Below are 22,320 nucleotides of genomic sequence, written 5' to 3'. Positions count from 1 at the left end.
TTGCTTATCTATTTTATACATAGTAATTTGTATGTCTTAACCCCATACCCCTAATTTGCCCCTCCCCCCTTGCCTCTTCCCTTTGGTAACCACTAGTTTGTTTTCTGTATCTGTGAGTCTGTTTCTTTTTTGCATATATATTCGTTAGTATTATTTTTTAGATTCCACATATAAGTTTGATTCCTTCTTTATATCTTTAGTTGTGGAAAATCTTTTCTGCTAGTCTTCAGGTCATTCTCATAGATAGCTACTCTGTAAACAGTTGTAATTTTGGTGTGCCCATGGGAGGAGGTGAGCTCAGCGTCTTCCGACACCACCATCTTGGCCACACCTCTTAAGGTTGACCATCTTTTCATGAGTTTATAAACCACTTGTATTTTATCGTTAGTGACATGTCTAGTCAAATCTTTTGCCAATTTTTAAATTGGGTTGTTAGTGTAACAAATGGATAGATTTTATAGTATGTGAATTAGAGCTCAATAAATAATCAGTCATTCTTCTCCCTAACAATCTGACCTATTTAACATGTTATAAAGGCAATACAATTAATGCAATGTTCTGATTATATAATCATATATAATTTTTAAAACTTCCTTCAGGGTTAATAGCAAGGAAGCCAGTAACAGGTAGTTTAATCTTATTTATGGAGGTGGGCAAGGGAAATAGGGTTCCCATCAAGTTCAGCGACTAACTTCTTGGAATTGGGTACCTGTAGGATGCCTCAGCTGAAGAATATATCTAAAGTCACCATCACTTTAAATATTCTAACAAAGTTCACTGTGAAACTTCAGCAAAAGTACAGTAAAACTACAGGAAACTACTCAGAAAGTAGGCCTTCAAGAACGAAAAACAGATAAAATACTTTTTATTACGGTAGCTGCAGAAGTAAATTTTTTTTGCTAATTTCAAAAATCTGACAGTCTTTGTAAGGCAAATCCATTTGGAAAGGTGGCTCCACTGGACTTCCTTGAAGATGGTTGACCCCATATATGACTATCTCTAAATTATTTAGGAATGGAGATTAAGCAAATATTACCAATTACTTTATACCAATTTATCTGCCAATATACTGACAGATATTCCCTCCTCATCTTCATAACAGTAGGACTTGGACCAATTAAACTGATGTTGTCTAGATCTTTATTCATTTAGTTTTGCTTAATTTACTTAGAGTGGAGATATCATTAAAAATTATCAGACACCTATGTTCTCTAAAAATAAAAGCATTTAAACTCTGTTTATTGCTCTGTTTATCAGAATACTATGATTCTCCCTATGGACATTTGAATGACACATATAATAATAACCACAATGATGCAGAATGCTCTAGGAAAATAGCTTCTTTATTAATTATGCTTTCCTGGATAATTTAGAATATTTTAATTCTCAAACCTTACAGTAAACATCTCTTTTTCAAAATCTATTTCTGGGGGCTTCCCTGGTGGCGCAGTGGTTAAGAATCCGCCTACCAATGCAGGGGAACGGGTTTGAGCCCTGGTCCAGGAAGATCCCACATGCCGCTGAGCAACTAAGCCCATGCGCCACAACTACTGAGCCTGCACTCTAGAGCCCGCGAGCCACAACTACCGAAGCCCGCGTGCCTAGAGCCCATGCTCCGCAACAAGAGAAGCCACCGCAATGAGAAGCCTGCGCACCACAACAAAGAGTAGCCCCCGCTCGCCGAAACTAGAGAAAGCCTGTGCGCAAGGAAGACCCAATGCAGTCAAAAATAAATAAATAAAAATTTATAAAATAAAAAAAAATGTATTTCTGCACTTGCCTTCCTTAAGACAGAGTGACCATAATTGAATTAGTTCTTTCATAATTAGAGATAATCGTAAGTCTACACTGCATTAGAAATTGAGGTGAATTATAATAAATTCAGGATAATTTTGGAAGATTTTTTTAAATAAAGCCCAACTGCTTTCTTGATTTCTTGTTATTTTTACCTATTTTTTAAATGTTATATGCAAAGAAATTTTTTAAAAACTAAATTATAAGGAGTTATAAGTCATAGAAGAAATTGGTTATAAAAGAATAAGTATTTTACTTAAGTGTGTTCTAGTTAATAGAAGTTGAATCACAGACTGGAAAAGAACTATTAAGAGAAACTTTTTCTTTCCCCTAACTTAATTCGTGGTTCTCAATCTTGAATGCACAGGAGAATCACCTGGGGAATTTTTCTTTTTTAATGATTGACCCCTCTCCCATAGGTTGTGCTTCAGATGATCTGGTGAGGCACCTGCTTACTGATAATTTTTTAAAGTTCCCCAGGCAATTCTGCTGATTGGCCAGAATTGAGAACTACCATTCCTAAGTCTTACTCCATACAGCTCAAACTTTAGCCACTCCTTTAAGCTTCTCTGTATAGCTCTGCTTAAAGTAATGTTTTTGTCCTGCAAACTACCTGTATATATAACCACCTGTATATGTAACCTGTGTAGATGACCACCTGTATCTTGCCTGTTACCGCTTCTTGATCTAACTGGTATTCCAGTTACTTATGAACATGGATGCATCACTTACTTGACTACATCTGTGCCCTTGGAGCTGACATGTGTTTGCACATATTAAGTCCCCAATATATATTTACTGTATGAATGAATGAATGAATGAAAATAAATGCATATGCTTTCCCACATTCCCTACATTTGCTCTCATGTCCTATCCCACTCCCTTATTGACCTCCTGCCACCTTGTTGCCCCCTCCCCACACAACTACAGTCAGCTCAGGGTCCCAGTCATTTTATGCAGCTATTAAACTTAAAATACACAGAGAAGATAAGATTTGGGGAAGATAAAGAGAACTAACAAACCATAATCAGCAAAATTAGAACTGTAAAGATCTAAAACTTCCCTTTGGTTGACTAAGACTGCCAATTTCCTGGCGTTGTTTCCATGCTTATATGTTTTGTCCTTGAATAAAAAAGGGGTCACTCACCATTATATTGTCTTCCACTTTGCACAGTGTGCACTATTCTGATCCACGATCTATTTAATGTCTATGTCTTATTCTATGTAATGCTGTGACACCACATGGCAGCTGAACTCTAGGTGTCATGTTGTTACAGTTTTGAAAACGCCACCTTCCATTCTAGACAAGTGAATGTTTCAAACTGCAACTACTCAGAGTAATGGTAAACTTCCTTTTATGGTGACAGATGATTTCTTACCTGTCTAAAATCAGATATTCTTGATTTGTCATTAGGTAAAATAAATGCATACCTTTTGCCTCTCTTATGGATAACAATTAAGTTGGGTGATTTTTTTAAAAACCCTGTAAGAATACAGAGGTCCATGTCTTGAAAAATTCACATGAGCCAATTTAAAGAAAAAACGACCAGATTATTAGAACACTGTAGAAAGAATGAAGAGTCACCTATTGTTGATCTTCTACTCTCTGATCACCGTTTATCACCCATCTTCCTCTTCTCTCCTTTAATGTTTGTTTTCCCGAAAACTACTCTCAGTACTCTTCTATTCACATTCTATAGATTCTCCCTTAAAGGTATCAACTCCTTTTTTCCCCAGTGATAAACTTCCCAAAATATGTATCTAATCATTAGCTCCTGATAGGTAATTCAACTAACTTTTGGACGCCTGTAACTAGATGTCAGACATGACATGACCAGATATAAACCTGTCATTTCATCCCACCCAAATTGTTTTCCCTCTAGCCCCTCTCTCAGTGAACAGCAAGCTGTCTGTCCACATACAGCTTGAGGGAGGAACCTGAAGGTCATCCCACAGGACTCCGCCTCCTCACTAACCTCCCTCCATCGGTCACTATATCTTGGCAATAAATTCTCTCCTTAGTATCCCTAAAGTCTGACTGTTTCTCCCATCCTTCTTACTGCTATCATCATCACTTCTCTCCTAGATTACATTAACTATTGTATTATCTATTAAGAAAAAGATTTGACCACATCACTTCCTACTTAAAATCCCTCCCAGGCCAACGATATTTTTTTAAACAAGTAAGCAAACAGAATATGGCATACAAATATCTATGCAGTCTGGCTCTTATCTCTCTCCTTGTCACAATCATCTGAAGCATTAATTGCCCTCTCAGGAAGTTTCCTCTGACCCCCCAATCTGGATGAAGAATGCTGCTTGGGCTCCTAGAAAATGTTGTGCTTAGAGGATCAGAGCATTCAGAGCATTCAGAGCATGAATTGGCACGTACTATACAATTAACAGTTTACTTGACTATCCTGCCTTCTAAAAAGTGAGTTCCTTGAGCGCAGGGGCTGTATCCTCATTACATTTTAAATTTCCAGAATTTAATATAATAACTGGCAGAGGGTAGGCAACTAAGAAATGTTTCATAAACAAAGTGAATAAATGTTTGGTGAATAAATAAAAAGGAAATGACATTTTTCTTACATAAAAAAAATAGGTGTTGGGAGGGTGAAAGGAGAATGTAATAGGAAAAGAAAAAGGCTCCTAAAATGAAAAGAGGAGATGTACTAAGGGCCTAGGAAAAGCCCAACCTTCTCTTCCAGCCTACAAATGGCTTAAATTGCCACAGTGGCAACTAATAGGAAGCCTTTCTATGCATACTCTATTTTGGCCTTGCTCCTAAATCTCAGATAGTTGATCACAGCACAGAATTCTCTCTAGATTCTGAGCTGGTGGCAGAATGAATTGGGAGGAGCATTAAATCTTTTTTACTCTCCTTCAATACTAAGAATTGTTTGCCTTATGCTAAAGAAGACAAAGCCATTCTGCAGCTCTACTCTTCATAAACACGTGCCTTAGAGACTTGCTGAATGCAGCAAAAATAAAACATCCCTTTTTCACTGGATTTCTCCAGAGAAGAAAGAAAGCAAAATTTCAAAAGAATTTTTAATAGTTGCAGAAAGCTTTGGCTTAAAAATACAAAGTATCAGAAAGTATGCATGAAATTAAATATAGTCCAAAAGCCTAAGATTAAAAAGTTGTCAGAGGTACCCTTTTCATGGCATGTAAGTGATCAAGTATGACATATGTGAACTTGGAGCCTAGGGACCTTGATCTCAAGTCTTTGCCTTGGGCAAGTCATTCAAACTCTCCTCGCCCCAGTCTCCACATTGTAAAATAGGGCTATCTACCCAGCCTGCCTCACAAAATTATTTTAAGAATCAAATTCATGCATTCGAACATTTATTTTAACAAATACTTTTTGAATGTCACTGTTCTGGGCATCAGTGATACAGCTATACAGAAAGCAAAGTCCCAGCCCTCTTAGAGTTTACATTCTAGTGAGAAAGACAAACAGAAATCAAATAAGTAGATGGATGTATAACTTCAAGGACTAATGAGTGCTCACAAGGAAAGTCAACCAGGGTAAAGGGATAGAGAATGGCAGGGCGCTCCTATATTCGTTGGGGGTCGGGGGGAGGCAGGTTCTCTCTGAGGAACTGATTTCTGAGAGGAGATCTGAGTGCAGTGAGAGAGTAAACTGTGTCATCACCTGCAAGAACGTTCCAGGCAGAAGAACTGCAAGGGAAAGGCCCCGAGGTGGGCACATGCTTAGTAAATACTTTCCAGGAACAGCAAGGAAGCCAGAGCTATTGCAGCCAAATTACTTAAAGGAAGAGAAGGAGGAAGTGAGGTCAGTGAGAGGCTGGAGCCAGATGTGGTGTATGTGTGAAAGTATTTTGTAAACTATTACTGATAGCAAAATTCTAAGGCTGAGTCAGCCCAGATGGCATGGGAGACTGGCATCACTCTTCATGAGTCCCCATCATTCATGGGACTCTAAGATAGTGTCACTCATTGTACTGGTATGGATTACATCATCAGATGAGCTAACTTCACGCACACATGAGCATGCGCACACACACGAGTTTGTCTCTACTCTGTGTTCTATGACTGAAGTCTTGAATTTCTTATTTTCTGTAGACAGTAACAGTAAAGCAGTGAAAGCAAATAGTACCACAGAGACCTCCAAAGTCTCAGCTTTTGTTGATTTTAAAGCAACAGCCAGGCCTTTGTTATAACTGAAGCCCAACCTAGGTTTTACCACTAGAGAACATTGAAAACTTAGAGAGGAATCATAAAAAAAATGACAGACATCATCAAACGACTGGGATAGGAAACCAAAAGAAACAAATAAACAAGCTAGGACAGTCATGGAGAATATAAAGAAAAACCACAAAGAAAAAGAAGGCACAGCAATCTTTATTTGTTAAATGACAGCTGGGGTTGGACCACTCCAGGAGACAATTGATGATATGACCAGATCCCTAGAGAACATTTGGTTTTATGGTGGTGGTGAGTGTCTCAAGAATATTCAGTCCGCAGGAAGCTTAAAAAATAACAGGAACTTCGATATAGGAGAATCCACAGCTACAGTTTAAAAATTCCTTCTCCCTGCCCCTCTCCTCTGCTACTTGCACCTGCCCCTCTCATAGACTCATTTCCACCTCCAACCCGCCCCTTCTACATCCCTCTTCTCATCTCTCTACACTCTTCCCTCTGCAGACATTTCTCCCAATGATTGCTCTCTCTCCTGTGTTTAATACCTACATGTTTTTTGATAGACATCCCCCCATCTGTCTTTCTGTGCTAGTTTCTCAGCGTATCAGTGAACAAGCCAATCTTCTTCCTTCTCCCCTAAATCAGTTTTCCTTTACGACTCCACAATTTCTCTTCTGAGCACCAAAATTCTTGGTAACTCAGGCTCAAATCCTCAAAGCTGTCTTTAATGCCTCCTCTCTCATATCTTCCCAAGTTCAATCAATGATTAAGCCCCATTAACTCCCCTTGAATGGCACTTGTTCCCTTTTCCTCTCCCCTTCTACAGCCTAGACAACTGTAGTAGTTTCTTGGCATGCCTCTCCCTCTAGGCTCTCTCCCTTCAAATATATTTAATAAAATGCTACCAGGGGATTTTCCAAAGTAGACCTCTAATCAGGCCACTGGCCTCCTTAAAAATTCTTTGAAGGCTCTCCGTAGCTCAAAAAATAAAAGCTACACTCCTATGCTGGGTATTCAAAGTTCTTCATGGTGGGATCCAAGCCTATCCTGCCAGACTTTTTAATCTCCTGTTCCTTGACCCCTACCACACATTCACTCCAGCCTGAGAAATGGTCCACTGTCCTCTGAACAGATCACAGTACTTCCCTGCTGCTCTTCACTTGTGCCATATCCTACACCCAGATTTCCCTCCATAGCCACCTTTTAATATCCTATCTCTATATTAAAGACCAATTCAAGGGCTTCCCTGGTGGTGCAGCTATTGAGAATCTGCCTGCCAATGCAGGGGACACGGGTTCGAGCCCTGGTCTGGGAGGATCCCACATGCCGTGGAGCAACAAGGCCTGTGAGCCACAACTACTGAGCCTGTGCTCTAGAGCCTGTGCTCCGCAACAAGAGAGGCTGCGACAGTGAGAGGCCCGCGCACCGCGATGAAGAGTGGCTCCCACTCACCGCAACTAGAGAAAGCCCTCGCACAGAAACGAAGACCCAACACAGTCAAGAAAGAAAGAAAGAAAGAAAAGAAAAGAAAAGAAAAGAAAAGAAAAGAAAAGAAAAGAAAAGAAAGAAAGAAAGAAAGAAAGAAAGACCAATTCAAAATACCACCTCTGGAAAGGATTCCCCAAAACAGATGTGATTTCTCTGGCCTCTGACCCCCAGTGGTACACTAATCATGCGTGCATCTGGTCACTCCTCCAGCAGGTATTTAGTGAGCACCTCGCATACATTTTACTTCACATCAAGGTTATGTTCCTCTCTGACCCTTCACTTCCCACCCTCCTCACACCCTATTAAATTGTAAGCTCACTGAAGACATATTTTTTCAGCTTTATGTCATTTTTAGAACCTACCACAACGGCATCTATGAGACTAAATACATATCATCTGAATAGAGAAATGCTTGATTGTTGTACCCTGAGAGGCGTTATCTTGGCTTTCTTAAGAGAGAAATGGAGAGCAGCTGTCTCATGCCCCTCCCTCATCCAGCTTAGAATTCTTCCTCAAAATCACATGTCCTATACAAGGACTGTGGTCTCCCTTGCCTTTGTTCCCTCCATTGGCAACCACTGGAGGGTAGTTAGGCAAGAGGCAGGGGTCTGTAGTGCTCTTGCATTCTGTCTGCAGGTCTTGTCTTAGAACCAAACCGAGGGGACGCACAACACGCTCCAGTCACCTAGTAAACTTAGAAGTGACAAGGCAAACGGAAAGAAAATCTTTGACTTTGAGCTTATTAGAAGTGGAGGTTATCCACTGCAGGGTCCATGAGGCCCCAGGGATGCCATGGCTGGGGACCCAAGTCCTGGTTCTATTTAACTCCTGACTCCTGACCTCAGGCACACAAAATCTGTGAGAACAAAAAGAAAGAGCACTGAGAGATAAAGACAATGAAAAAATAAAAAGATGTCCAAAAAATGTTCACTGCGGGGTCAGGAAGTTGTATGATTATTTTGAGAAAACATCCAATTGTTCCATCAGTGAGTCTAAAAACTACCTCAATCAAGTGTCCAAGGGTGTTAGAGCTACAAAAATATCAAAAGGGAAACTTTCAAAGGAATCTGGACAAAATTAGAAATCAGAACCTGTATTAGTTTGCAGAGTGATCATACATCATTCTAATACCTTACTAACAGAATTCTGCAAAAAAAAAATTCAAATTTGAACCATTCCTGGTCTCCAGATTTATAAACATTTGATCTTGAAAAATACACAAATGCCTTTCCTCTACAATGCAACATGTTCCAAATATGCTGCATTGACAGTTCCTGGTATAATGGAAGGTTATTTGTTTTTGTGATTATTCCCTGACTCTAGGTAAGAACTAAGAGTTAAGTGGAAAGGCATATCCATTTAGAATTTCATGTGCATTCTGCTGATGTCAGTAGATTGGTATTAATTATACTGGAAAAGAATATTTGATGTATTTGAAAAAAATCAGTCATATGGAACAGTACACAGCCACAAGTTTTCGGTATGAATTCTGAATCTTAATTCAGAAAGCCTGATACTCATATAACCCTAACTGTGTACACTTTCTGACCTTCAGATGAATCACTGGTAATGTTTTACACTTATACCATAAAGCACTAGAACAAGAGACCAGTGTACTCTTGCTTGCCTGAGGCCTGCATCATTCTCCAGTGTTTTATGGAAAATTTTGTTTCAATTTTTGAGCTGCAGAGTCGAAATGGTATGACCAAAAGCTATGGGTCATATTTTCTTTATGTTAGAGAAGACCTGGATTGATCATCTTTTTGTGTACAGTATATATCAGAGTAGCAGGGAATGTTTTTCCCTTGTATAAAACTTCCCCCAATAAACACCCCCAGCAATATATATATATATTTTTTTTAACACCTAACCCAAAAGCAACTCACACAGATAATTTCTTACAGACTCTAAAAAGCCGTAAAGTTCAAAGTGTTCCAAGGCTTTTCACAACTGTAGTCCAAAACTACAATTCACATTGCACACTTGAACATGCACACAGGTGCACATGCACACACGAGCAGCCACACACACACACTCATCTTTAAATACTCTTTCAGCCACCTTGCCAATGGATTGCATGGGTAACTTCTCAGAACCAAGAGAGAGAGGTGGGGGCAGGATAAATCTGTGGTTGTTAAATGAGGAGGAAAGGAGCTTCAGAGAGAATGTTCTAGAACAGCAATGACTTGGGAACCAAAGAGGTTATCCAAGACAGGGGGAACCAGGTGAAAAACCATGTCCGAAAAAAGAAAGATTTTTGCCTGGGGAGGTTAAACAAATCTGAGAGGGTAAACAGAAGGCTCAGGCTTGAGTTCCCTGAAGCACCAATATATGAAGCAGGACCACCGCCTGCAGAAGCTTGGGCTTTGCCTGTTGGTAAGGAGGGCACTCTTATGGTCGTGAAATCTATTCACGCACAAGATCTTTACTACCACAGCCTAAATGTCCACTCTGAAGGAAATGGTTAAGAAAACTGTCACACGCTCAAAAGACTATTTTGCAGTTACTAAACACGATGGTAATAAAAAGCTTCTGAGGGAATTCCCTGGTGGTCCCATGGTTAGAACTCGGTGCTTTCACTGCCAAGGGTCCGGGTTCAATCCCTCGTCAGGAAACTATGATCCCACAAGCCACATGGTGCAGCCAACAACAAAAAAAAAAAAAAAAAAAAAAAAAAGGAAAAAGAACCCTGCAGACGGTCCAGTCCAACCCTGCTATTAAAAAAAAGAAAGCTTCTGATTACATAGGCAAAGCATATGCTTTAATAATAAATAGAAAAAAATCAGGATAGTAAACTGGACAGAATATAACTCTGCTAAAAACTCTGCATTAAAAAGAGGGCTGACGGCACTATTCACAATAGCCAAGACATGGAAGCAAGTTAAATGTCCATCGACAGATGAATGGATAAAGATGTGGGATAGATAGAGAGAGAGAGAATGGAATTTCACTCAGCCATACAAAAGAATGAAATAATGCCATTTGCAGCAACAAATGCATTATTGGATGGGCCAAGAGATTATCATACTAAGTGAAGTAAGTCAGATAGAGAAAGACAAATATCATATGAGGTAACTTACATGTGGAACCTAAAAGATAGAAATGAACTTATTTACAAAGCAGAAATAGACTCATAGACATAGAAAACAAACTTATGGTTACCAAAGGGAAAAGGGATGGGGAGGGAGTGATAAATTAAGAGTTTGGGATTAAGAGATACACACTACTATATATAAAATAAATAAACAACAAGGACCTACTGTATAGCACAGGGAACTATATTTAATATCTTATAATAACCTATAATGGAAAAGAATCTGAAAAAGAATACACATTATATATATATCTGAATCACTTTGCTGTACACCTGAAACTAATACATTGTAAATCAACTACAGTAAAAAAATAAAAATAAAAAATAAAGAGAAGGCTGACAGATTACACCAAAATTGCAATTAAGAGGTTATGAATGGTTATAAAGTTTTTCTTTTTGTGTTTTTGTTTTACTGTTGTTTCATTTTCTGCATCTATGCATTTTCCTAATTTTTGTCTCACTATCCATGAATTATTTTAATAACAGAAAAAGTAAAAATAAGCCTTGTTTATTTTATAGGTTATAACACCCAGAATTGTTTTGTCACACAAAGAGCTCAGAAGTGGGAGTCGGAAGACAGAGCTTGAGTGCAAATCTGTAGCTGTCTAATGGTGTGGATTTAAGCAAGTCACCTAACCTCTGTAATAAGACCAAAGTCTACTGACCTAATGAACATGTACTCTAGTCTCTTTCCCGAGTGCTTTGCTCATGTTATCTCATTGAACACTCCCATCAATAAAGTAGATAGGCCTTGTTCTGCCATTATATAGATGAGAAAACTGAGACTTAAGGAAATGAAAGAAACGACCAAGATTACCAAGACAGCAAATGGTAGAACTAGGACAATAAGTCAGAACTAACACTGTGTTTCCTGACGCTTTCACCTGTAAAATAAGCTGTACTTCTCAAACTTTCCTAGTTATGAGTTCACATCAAAGCAGGACTCTGCATTCATTTTGCTCGCTGATGTATCTCAAGCACTTAGACCAGTGTTGAGCACATAGTAGGTATTCAGCAAATATCTGTTGAATAAAAGTACCAGCAGAGGAAATTGAACTCATGGCTTTGAGAGTTCTGGAAATATCTCTCAAAAGTCACCTTCTGCAAGCTGAAATTTCTTTGGAGTCTCATATTTTAACTTAAAATGTGATGTGGACTTTGTATTCTACTTCGTAATATTATATATGTGGATTAATAATTATATCAAAATATGTGGCTTAACCTGAAAATCATTTTTCAAACTATCCAACTCAGGTAACTTTAATCTCCTTTCCCTCACCAAATAAGTGATACTGGTGCTCCTGGAAGATTTGACATATTTATCCTCAGATTTCTTGTGTGCCTGGCACACCTTACACACCACCATGGGAACACACACTCGGGCTATGGAGCATGTATCTAAGTGGCCTCAAATGTTCTCACCAGCTCAAGGATGCTTTTGGAACAGAGTACAATCCACCAGATAAAACTGAACTAGTGACACATGCAGTGGAACCTCTTTGTTCTGGACATAAAGCTTTTATGTCTTTCATCTAAGACCGCGTTAGGTTTTTTGACAGCTGAAATAAATTAGCTCATTTTCAGTCTGTAATGAACTAAAAGCCCTAGATCTTTCTTATAGGAACTACTGTAAACCAGATTACGCCTCATCTTATACTGGTGTATTTTTATTTTTTGAACCTGTGCGCAAGATTTTACATTTCCTCCCTAATAAAATCAGTCAGGAGGTTCAGGTCATCATTCCAGTCCGTTGAGAGCTTTACTGAACCCAGCTGTGTCATCTTTCCTAGGAGCCATCTGATGGAAATTTTTCAGAAATGCCTTCCATGTCTTCATTCAAAACATTTATAAAAACAAAAAACAAAAAACCAACAGTGCAGGACAGAGCTTCAGGGCCTGCCACCAGACACCTTCATCTAGGTCAAAGATATTCATGACTGAGAGGAAACGCTTGCCTTAGTAAAAGGACATATCAAAATCCCTGTGTGGCCATGAGATATTTTTATATTTTTTCAAAATAAAAGGAATTAGCTTTAAAGGACTAGATGTGCTGACCTAGGATGACAAAGAATAATTCACCAACATGCTAGGTACTGTTGATCAATTACTTGTGAATTTGTCCATCTGTACTTTCATCCATTTTTGTCTACAGGATATAGGAAAAAAATGTTGACTGTATAAGCTTCTAAATCAAGACCTCTGATGAACCATTCTAATAGTTTTTTTTTTTTTAATAAGGCTAATTTGGCACTGTTTAGTTCAATTGCTTTTTCTCTGAGAGTTCAAAAACAATAGGAAATTTTTTTCCTGGAAATTAACATCCATTTAACTGGTATAAAGATTCTGGAATTTTCCTTTTACCCACCGCTTTTAAGATTACTTCTATCTGTCTGTAGCAGATGTTAACAGAACCCCACTCATTACCCCTTCAGTCTTCTCTGAAGGTCACCGCATACTTCCTTCATATCTGCCAGAGGGCATTTTTTGCCAAAGAAGCCTGCTAGACCCCAGAACAGAGTAGAATTTGCCAGAGGGCTAATGTCCCAGGGTATCCTAATGAGGGATGAAGTTTGGCGGATAAAAACCCAAGATGAATTCCCTCAGTAAGACAACTGAGACATGTCCTGCAGTCTCTCAGGACATACAATGAGATGAGCTTAATTTCCAACAGGAATAATTCACTAATCAATGCACCTTTGCTGGCTTTCCTCCCCACTTCGGCTCACTTTCCCACTCCCATTCTGTGCTTCCTGGGATCACTTCCCAAAAACCGACTTCCATCTATATCCTTATCTCTGGGAGAGAAACAAAACTAAGACACTATTTCCAATCTCCCCGCATGGCTCCATTTGTGTGATTTTTCTAAAATTACTGAAAACATTTGCCCAATTATATCAAACGTTGTTTCACTACCTACAGATGCAATGAATTTGTGTGTACAGACTGGAAATCACTGGAAAAAAACCTATGTATTGGTCCTTTCTTACCACTGGCTCCACCTCTCTTGTGCTTCAGTGGCCCTTAGGTTTATTCTAAATTTTACAATATAAAAATCCTTCTTCTTGCTGGAGAAGAGGAAAACAAAATAGAAGTTAAGAAGTATTGTCTTTTTTCCTCTCTCAAGATACCTGGAGGTCATACTGCAAGTCTTCAAAAGAACCTGAGGTTAAAAACATACACATAGGGCTAAGACTAAGAAATACCCAAATAATCCATTGAAAAATTAAATAACCATTTATAAGATACTTAGTTAACATCTATCCATAAGATAACTAAGAGACCAAGCAGTTTGGCAAGTAGAAATATTGTGTTTTTATCATTCAAGGGTCTAAATTCTATACTAGGGTTCTATTATTCTTTCAACAAACACTTCTTAAGTCCCCAGTACGTGCCAGGCCCTGTGCTAAAAAAAAATGGAGAGCTACATCTGAAAACAAGATATGCCCCCTGATTCTAAGGAACTTACATTTGAGTGGACAGTTTTGGGGGTAAGTATGGGCAGAAGCAATTCGTCTGGCCACTTCACATCATTCCTCTAGAGCCATTCAAGTAGGATCTTGAATTTCTATATGTCATATTCCATGGGAAGTAAATTATTCTCATACTAAACTGATACTTCATTCATATCCTAAAGCTTCTGAGTCCTTTTAATAAACTGGCATATTCTTCCTCCAGCACTTTTTTTTACCCCAATGATGAGAACATAGAATATTCCCCACAGCTCCCAGAATTCTTTGTGATGTTCTACTCCCTCTTAATTCTCTTCCACTGGGATGTTTCATTTGGCTGAAGGAGAATGGCACCTTATTAAAGGCTCACAAGATTACACTGTAGGCAGAGGCACTGAGAAGAATATGCTGAGTCTGTATAAAATGATTGGTCCTCATGGGAAGCCCGCCAGATTACCACATTATGCCAAAAGTAAACACCTTGTGGTCAAGAACATCAGCCTTAGGAAACAGAACACCAAGGACGCAGTCTCTGAAACTGCCGCAAAGCAGATCTATTCCAAACGTGCCTGGCACTAAACCACATTAAACCTTGCTAAGAAACCCAGTTCCCACAACAGAGTTTCATGTGGTAGCTCTGAGAACAGATTTAGGAATATATCACTTCAGATATTGCTTGTCTTTGCAAGAAGTCTTTTCAGGCTACACACAAAAAAGTTCCCTATAGACATATTACATGTGATTTTGTACTCTGTTTACAATGGTCTTTTTCAGGAAATGCGCTGTTTACATGACTCATCTTTTTTAAACTAGCAGAGCAATTGCTTTTAGAAAACTCAGCTATTAAAATACCTGAGTTTAAAAGCAGAAAACCCACTTCCTATTATGTTTCTTTCATTAGAGTGAATCAGATATATCATTGGTGTTGAAGTAGAACTGTTGAACACATTCGTTCTGGAAGAAAAACACTCCAGGAAACACAGTAAAAGGCTTCCAAGCCCTTGCTATGGGAAAAAAAAATTCTTACTAATGTCTTATTTCTCCTCCTCCAAGTAAATAAGCCTGTGATATCCACTGTCTGATGAAATGATAAACTATGGAGACAGACAGACTTTGCTTTTCTGCTCCTTTACTAGATTTGTGGCCTTAAGAGAATCACAATCTTTACGAGGCTCAGTTCTTTTTTTCCAAAACGAACTCAATTAAGGATATAAAGGGTTGCTATATTTACAGTGCCTGGCATAGAGCTGGTACCCAGGAGAGAATGTGGTGGTAACAGGGTAATACCTGCAACAGCAGCAGCTGTCCCCCAAGAGAACTTGCAACCCAGGCCACTGCTCTGGTGCTCTTACAGGTTGTATTCCCTGGTTCTGAGAGTCCACAGGTTTGGGAGATTTCCTATTAACTTTCCCTCCTAAATGTACCTTGGACGACTGAAGCTTTCGTGCACACACAGTGACTCAGGGTCAAGCACAATATCAGCTGAATCCAGTTTGTGAGGCTGTAATCCCAATGACTCCAAGCATGCCTACGTGGAATTTATTATTCAGAGGTTTTTCTCCCCTTATGATAGAGGGTGAAGGTAAGAGATCCCTGTCCATCCCAAAAAGGCCTCTTTGGGGGATGAACCTGGCCAGCAAATTTTATGTACATCAACCCTTACTTAAAGTATATTACTTTTAATTATTACTTATTTATTTCTTATTAAAGGGAGAGTTGTTTTGAACATTAACTCAACTGATATGGGTATTCTCTAACAATATTAAATGCTAAAGAATAAAAATCTGTCCTGTCCAACATAAAAAATGTATGATTATACAGGTTAATGTCAAGATATGTGACACGTCTAGACTAAGTACTCAGTGTTTGCCAGACTGTTTTACTTGTCAACTACATTACTGTATAGTAAAATAGATTGTCACAAAGCTTTTCTTTGAAAGGGCATTTCTTCTGTTGGTTGCCTGCTTTTGCTGTACGACTAATTAGCCACAACAATTAGCAGAGGTGCAAGTTCTAAAAGAAATAGGATTAACTGAAGTGAAACCATGCTATAGGCAAGTCATTGTAAAATAAATGAAGCACGAGATATTACACAGGCAAAATGCCGTACTTCCTCAGGCTCATGGCCACCAAATACATCCTTTTTGACACTTCTCATAATGATAAATATTTCATGGGCTGGTTTTTTTTTCTCAGAAAGCTTGTATTTAATGGCATTTTAATACAGAAGACAATCCAAATTTATAAATTGTATATATTTCAAAGAAAACACTCAGACAATATAAAATAACTCAGAGTCAAGAAAAATCTCAGTATGTAAAATTGAAAATTTACAACAAGAACATGAATATGGAACCTGATTTTTGGATCATTTAGGTATTACTATACCACCTTTAAAGCAAATCAGAATTCTTCATTGATAGTTCAAAAATATAAACTATAAATATATAGCAGAAGCATTTCCACACACTGGTTTCCATAATCTTGTCTATGCAGAAATGCTCCACTAGATACATAAAGTACTTATTGGAAGAAGTAACCGTTTGTCATTTGGTGGCACCTTGGACCTCTGCCGTTCTTTAAAGGGCTTTCATTGCTTAATTATTATATGGTGTGGGCACTCACTGGGACCCACAGTTTCCTCAGATTATGGATTTTTTTTTTCTGATCAATGAACACATTGGGTTTTTAAAGGGAATAAGCAGCAAAGATGAGGTTTCGCTTGCCGCGAGCATCATGATCGCCATCGTGAAAATAAGTTTATTCTTTTTAGTCAACAATTGGAATGAGTTCATTATGATCTTGGGATAGAATGTCACATCTCATAGATGGGATTAAGCCAGAGACAGACATTAGTGCTCGAGGTAGGGCTATTTTACCAATTTTCCACAACTCACCTTGGTATTTTATGCTCATAATAATTGTTTTCCTTTTAGTTAAAGAAATCCATTATTCTGGGCTCTGTGGGGTTTTTATACAAGCCACATAAAAGTAAGAAACTTAGTTTTGCTATTTGCCCCTGAAGCAGGACAGATGTTTAAGAGATTACAGTTAACATCAATATGTGCAAATCTTATTTTTCCTGAAGGGAAGAAAAATTGCTAATGATGCTCTTGCAGCTACAAACGTCTCCTCACCTGAGAAGGCCATTTTAAGAAGAATTACTTGTTATTCAAAGTGAATACAGAATTAATGCAGAACAGTCTGAATTGCTTCTTGGGCATATTATTCTAATGATGGGGAAATCTGAGGAAATTTACCGAGAAGCATTCATTCCAGGGATTCCAATGATCAGTTTTACTGAGTCATTAATGCCCTAATTATTCAATATACACACTCGCTAACCCCTATCCCCATTTCTATTGGGAATAATCTGTCACCAATTTGGTAGTTTCATTATTTTAATATGTCTTAAAAATAGGAACATTTCTAGAAACCACTACATTTCAGAGAGACTTGTGCCCATTTCCACCAGAGAGAGTTTTGAAGAAAGAAAAAAAAAAAAGAATTTAGGGAATAGGCATAAATTCAAGAACACCAGTGCCTTGCTTTCATTATCTGCATGTTTGAAAAATCTTAATAATACCCTGAAAGACTTAGAGAGTGTTTTGTTTTTTGTTTGGATGGTTGGTTGAGATAGCCTGAGTCCATGAAATGAAGAAGACTGTCAAATCATGGTCCTGGTCAGCAAGAGACAAGGAGTGTGTCATTAACTGCATGAATGACCCACGCCAACATTTAATCCCTCAGGACCTCAGTGTCTGCCATAACAAAGTGATACGGTTGAACTAAATGATTCCTAATGTCAGTATTTGAATTTATAGCTGGTAAATATTAGGAGACATCTTCAGAAATTTCTTAACATGAAACTAATTTTTCTATGAATATTTTTCAAGACAATTAAGGTAAAAAGATAGCCATGTATTTGAATGTATATTGAAGACAAGTTCAGAAAGATACAAAACAAACATGGTAAGTAGGAAGTAGTAGTGCCTGTGTCTAGGGAAGGGAGAGGTACTTTGTCTCTTTATATTCTTCTGAAATGTAAGAATGTTTACACCATGAACATGCAACTTTTGAGATTAAAATAACTTACACTAAATAAAATATACAGGAAAACTGTAGTGCAAATATTAAATTTAATGCTTTTTTCAACAATTACTTTTTTTGAATTTCAAATATACAATTATTATTTCATGGCTGTAGTGATACTGTATCTTTTTTTTTTTTTTTTTACAAAAGATTTAGGTTTAAGGTTGTCTTAATCCTGATGTTCTCTCCCTTTGTCTGCTTATCCAGTTTCTATGTCCAAGTCCTGCTCACATATCACCTTCTCCTCCTTTGGCTTTTCATAAGCAACTCCACTCCAGCACTTGCACAGTAATATTACCATGTTCATATGTCTCTCTCTCCCCCTAGGCCCAAAGACAGACCATGCCTTACTCTTCTGTACTTCCTCCCAAATTCTTATCATAGTGCCTGGCATGGGGAGGTGGCTCTGTTTATTTTATCCCTGGAACACACTGTGATGGAATTTGACACCTTATAATCTTTGAGAGATTTTTATACCATTGAAAATACGAAGAGAAAGAAAAAGAAAACCCTATTGCATACTGTAAACATATGCACCTATGGAAAGCAAGAATTTGAGCTAAAAGTCAGAGGAAGTATGTTAACCGAATAAGACCTAGCTCTTCAGGGCTGGTTTGCCTGGGCTTACTCCGTAGACTAAAATTCAGTGTCCAAGGAATTCTATCATCTAAATATTTTTAAAATTCAGTGTCCAAGGAATTCTATCATCTAAATATTTTAAGAAATTTTTTCTAATCCAATGTTTTCAACTAATGGGCATGAAATTTAACAAAAGATCGTGAAAAGTTCTGGTGGGTGAAAATAATAAGAATCAGAATTGTGAACTGTGTTTCTCTGTACACCACGGCTAAGGTTAGCATCAGCAAGCAGCCCATTTCTAAGAGGAAGCTGAGACCCAAGACTGAATCAAAGAGACAACTGACTTGTAATGGACAGTAATTTGTAATTATCCAGGAGTTGGAAACATGGAATTCAAGTTCCCTTTTTAATCACTCACTCTCTCTGCCAGTTTGAACAAGTCACTTCAGTTCTACGAGTTTAATTTCCTTATCTATAAAAAGACGTTTATCATCTCTGCCTATAGGGTTATTGAAACAATTAGATGTCTTAGTGTATATAAAAACAACCCATAAACTATTTATTGTATATGACGTAGAACACCATTTTTTATCATAGGGTTTTCTTCAATAATTCCTCTTTCCTGGCCTCCATGGATTGGGAGTGCCATGGTGGCATATGAATATGACAACACATGGGAACCACAAGACCCACCTTCCATGTTTCTACCCTTTATAACTGGGCAGCTTAAGACAATGCCTTAACCTCTCTCTGCTTCAGTTTCCCACTGGAAAAAAACCCAACAATATTATGTTCTTGTCTAGAGGTACTTAAAATAATAAAATAGGAAAATGGTTGTGAAATGCTTTGCAAAGCAAAGAGTTTTCAACTATGACAAGCCTATTTGGTCTTGAAAACTGACTGACAGAAAGATAAAGTGACTTATACTAGGATGTTCAGCTTATTATTACATATTGGAAAAAACTAAGCTAGAAACTAGTTTCAAGTTCCTTCTACTGCACTGCCTATTTGAGTAACTAAATCATGTACACAAAATATTGGTCAGGGGCTTCCCTGGTGGCACAGTGGTTGAGAATCTGCCTGCTAATGCAGGGGACACGGGTTCGAGCCCTGGTCTGGGAAGATCCCACATGCCGCGGAGCAACTAGGCCCGTGAGCCACAACTACTGAGCCTGCGCGTCTGGAGCCTGTGCTCCGCAACAAGAGAGGCCACGATAGTGAAGAGGCCCGCGCACTGCGATGAAGAGTGGCCCCCACTTGCCGCAACTAGAGAAAGCCCTCACACAGAAACGAAGACCCCACACAGCCATAAATAAATAAATAAATAAACAAATTTTAAAAATTAAAAAAAAAAAGTCTATGGTGTTTTTAAGAGTCAGGGAAAAAAGCTACAAGTATTATACTGTCCCACATACACCCCCAATCGAATAGAACCAACCTTCTTGCTAGCACTCTTCTCTCTGTCTTTCCCATCATTTCCCCACCCCAAACAGTCATATTCTCAAGGGACTTCTCAGGAAGCCTGTAATAGTCTTAAAAAATAATGGCATGCATCTATGTGAAGGGAATCATGCCTACCCAAAGACGGGTTGTTTTGATGCCCTGAAAAAAGCATGCATTTTGTAGTGAAGGCAGACCTGGGGTGAGCTCCTGGTTCCAGCTATGAAAATTTAGGCTTATTACCTCTCTAGACCTCAGTTACTGTATCAGCAAGATATGGAAATTTGATCCCATCTGAGTGTTATACTGACTATAAGTAATATATGTGGAAGAGCTAGCACATAACAGTTTGATAAATGCTCTGCATATGAATTCATAGTTCTTAATCAAATTGAGCAGTTCCTGGACATTTTAATCATATAATACTTAGTATCATTCAAATATGTTATATAAGTGCTTTGGTTAAGTAGGTCTCCTAAGACGGCTAAATGAAACATCATCAACTCTGCCCCTTTTCTGGTTAATTTTCAATTATTTACCCTTTTGATTTTGGTTAGCAACTCATAGTTATTTGCCTTCTAAAATCACCTGAGGAAACAAGATTTGTTTGTACATAGTTCAAAACATAATCAAGATTCTGATAATCTGCTATGCTGGCAACCCCGAGAGAACATAAGAAAGGTGATGAATAAGGCATCTTTTCCCTGTTTGATCACATTTTCAGCAAAACAGCAAAATTCAGTACTGCTTAGCAGCTTACAATATTTAACAGTTTATATTTGTAATAGAAACAGGAAACTATTTCCAAATCTCTATTTTTTCTTTGTTGAAACAAAGTCTGCAATTCTAACCAGCTACGTGTAAATAATATTTAGGCAAGCAACAGTCTAGAAGATATAAAATAAGTGATTGAGATCATTGTTGGAGTGGGGGCGGGGGGTACAAGAAAAATATTTTTCAAATGTTATAATGGTCCTCTCCTCGAATCCCCCATTCCATTGATAAACCTCTTATAGGCCAGTTCTAAAAATACTAGACAGATACAAGCCTGGTTAAAATAAAAGCCTTCAAGGGATGGACATTATCTGCTTTTACCACCTGAATAATAATTGCAATAGAATTGCTGACCTAGAAATTAGAGTGAACTTTGATGACCTTCCAAGCTAGCCACTCACTCCATACAGAAATTTCTCCTGTCACATACCCAAACCACTCCAAGAGGGCACCATATTAACCTCCTTCCAGGCAACCCATCCCATCCAGCTACAGTTCTGAAGCTCAGGTCAAGCTCAGGAAAACGAGTCCCTGAAAATGTTATAACTAGAGAGCTACTTTACTTCACAGGCAGGGTCTTGAGATGGGCCTGCCTGAAGACATACAGGAAAAAAGCAGACTTCTGGAGCTCTAATGATTCCCAGTTAGGTGTCTATTGGTAAGGCCTAACATCAACAACAATTCTACCATAAAGAGATAATGAGAATCTTCAGAGGAACCACACTCTCAGCAGACAAGGACACCAAGGGTTAAGGAGGGTGAGAACTTCCATGAGATCTAAGGGTTCTAAAGGGTGGTTTAGCCCAGTGTTTGTGCCTGAACCTCAAAGGAAAAGAGAGATCCCTGCCCCCTTTCTTTTACCCTGCCTAGTCTCATTAATATCCAATTACACAGTCAGCACCTGAAGTTTGTGAAGCCCAATGCTAAACCAACATCAAGTGTGAGACCTGAAGCAAGGCAGGCCTCCCCTGCACCACCACTTTACCCTTCGTGGAGGGAAGACCTCTTCAGGTGACTTCTGTTTCACCAAGAGAGGACAAACTGGGGAAACTTGTGCAATGGAACTGGCTTTATTGCCTGCTGGCTTAATAATTAAGAAGACTGGATGTTAACTAGACTTATTGTGGTGATCCTTTCGCAGCATACACAAATATCGAATCATTACACTGTATACCTGAAAATAATACAATGTTTCATGTCAATCACACCTCAAAAAATGGCTTTACCTGGGGTTTCCCTGGTGGCGCAGTGGTTGAGAATCTGCCTGCCAATGCAGGGGACACGGGTTCCAGCCCTGGTCTGGGAAGATCCCACAGGCCGCGGAGCAACTAGGCCCGTGAGCCACAACTACTGAGCTTGCGCATCTGGAGCCTGTGCTCCGCAACAAAAGAGGCCACGATAGTGAGAGGCCCGCACACCGCGATGAAGAGTGGCCCCCGC

At 38.6% G+C, this 22,320-nt stretch overlaps 1 long non-coding RNA gene across 3 annotated transcripts in view; it reads right to left on the bottom strand.

Annotated features, from left to right (window-relative positions):
- LOC309644264 overlaps positions 1 to 22,320 on the bottom strand; it is a 665,166-nt gene that overhangs the window by 337,903 nt on the left and 304,943 nt on the right. The gene's annotated exons all lie outside the window — the stretch shown is intronic.

This window comes from Balaenoptera physalus (assembly GCF_965194825.1).
Source record: "Balaenoptera physalus genome assembly, chromosome: 15".
Classification (NCBI taxonomy): domain Eukaryota; kingdom Metazoa; phylum Chordata; class Mammalia; order Artiodactyla; family Balaenopteridae; genus Balaenoptera; species Balaenoptera physalus.
The sequence above is the reverse complement of the archived record's forward strand: the minus strand, read 5'-3'. Positions and strand labels throughout refer to the sequence as shown.